We start from the raw sequence: 2,064 nt of genomic DNA on the forward strand, positions 1-2,064 counted from the left end.
GAAATAAATTGACTCTACAAGATGAAGTCTAACATTAGACTTTGCTAATGCATTCAACTCATTCCAATCATCCTCAAATAGCTGCACGCTTAGCTGCAATCCCTTCCAAGGGTTTAATTTGCTTTTTTTGAATAAGCACATCCCTTATCTATTCTTTCCATGGAGAAAAGTTTGTCCCATCAAACTTTTTAATACTGAAAAACTCCTTTTCAGACAGCGAAGAGGATGCCATGATGCAAATAAAGCAAAATCCCAAATGCTAGTGCCTGCAAAAGAGAAATCACACCAAATACCAGATGCACCCAAATATGTATGCCACAATGGGAGGTAGTATCACCAAACCTCAAAGGATCAAAGCATCGAAAAATGCAACTAACTCATGTGCATATACTATGCATCCATATGTGCAAATTTGGCCCAAAAGAAAATGGCAACCTAAAATGACAAAACAATGGCAAAACCAATGCCAATAAGAGCCAAATGCCTCAAGCATAAATACCATCCATGGGCATAAGCATCAATAATATCTCATCCAAGGGAGCATAGCACTATTAGTTTGCAATGTGTCAAAGCTGTCCCTCAGCATAAAATAGCATCTTTATGGTAAACGTCCCATTAATAAAGCATTGCACAAGGCAATCTAGGCCTATCAGTGCATCCAACAAGGATTACAATGCATCTAAATGGCCTATAAAGCATCTAGTTCAACCCAATGCACACCATGAATGAGCGCACACGACTTAGACTGCAACCAGAGTGATTTGCATAAGGTATGTCCCAAAAATCAAGGCCCCATGGCAATGACTGCCACTAAAAATAAGACCTGAGATACCTCAAAACATGGTCGTCATTGTATAATTGAGCTCAGCAAGACACTCTGCAAATATATCTCTTTTGCTAGAACTCCAAAATCCCAACCGATGAATGGGAAACGGGGAGTCAACCCATGCAATTAACCTATAAATGAAACCTTGAAAGCCTAAGGTACGACCTTTGAATGAATTTTTTACAGAGAAACAGACGATTCACGTCTCAAAGAGACAAAACTTCTCCCCACGGAATCATGCAAGAGTTGACAAATAAGGGCTTTCACGCCTCTAAAATGCAATGGAATGGACGGTTTTGAAAACCGTGGTCCCAATCATCGAGTCCAACACCCAGATTGAAAAACTTTTTAGCAAACCGATCTATTTGTAAACACCATTGGAGTGTGAATGATGAGCAACACATAAGTTTTAGGACCTCTTGAGTCCACCAGTTGCTTCAAACTGTTCCAACACATGTACAAAAAACATTGAACATCTCAAATTCAAGAATGAAGTGGTTTTCAAACTCTCGAAATGCAATGGATACCAAAATCAAGCAATGGTTGCCTCTACAAGTCATTCTTGAGACTCTCAGTCTCATCGAAAGGAATAGGGAAATCGTTAAAAAAATATCTTTTTGCTTCAAAACTAATTTGTGATTATTGTAGAGTTCAGAGAGTAATCTCCATCCCACAAACTCCACAAAGAAACCAGAAAAAAGGCATAGACAGGGAGAAACAATCAATCCCCAGCCTATTAAGGACAAAAGCCCCTACAACATACTATAGAAGAAGTTAGAGTGTGTCCCCCTACCTATCCTTTTCCAATGTGTTGATGGGAGTGGTAGAAGTCCTCCATTGATGCAACCGGGGCAGATTGAAAAAGGGGAAATAAGACACTTGACGCCCTTCCCAAAGAGTGTGCCTGACAAGGGAGGGAGGAAACAAAAATAGCAAAAGTAGAGAGATTTACTGCCCCTAAACCCAAAACAAATCAAAATACCCCAACAAACCATCTCGGCCACATTCGGATTTGGAGACGAAGTAGGTTGGCTTGCTCAAATAATGAAAGTGACCAAGAGGACCAAGAGCAACATTCAACTATGAGAAACCCATAGGCCAACCACCAAACGAGCGATAGCAAATTGGGACTAGGGCTAAGAGGGTCAAGGAGGGGATAAGGAGGGGAAGGGATGATGCTGTGATCCTAAGCTCAATGCTACACCCAGTGCTACACCCACTCAGGATGATCTACAAGA

Source organism: Dipteris shenzhenensis, chromosome 5, assembly GCF_047967505.1.
Source record: "Dipteris shenzhenensis isolate YYH24624 ecotype China chromosome 5, Dip_SZ_1.0, whole genome shotgun sequence".
NCBI lineage: Eukaryota > Viridiplantae > Streptophyta > Polypodiopsida > Gleicheniales > Dipteridaceae > Dipteris > Dipteris shenzhenensis.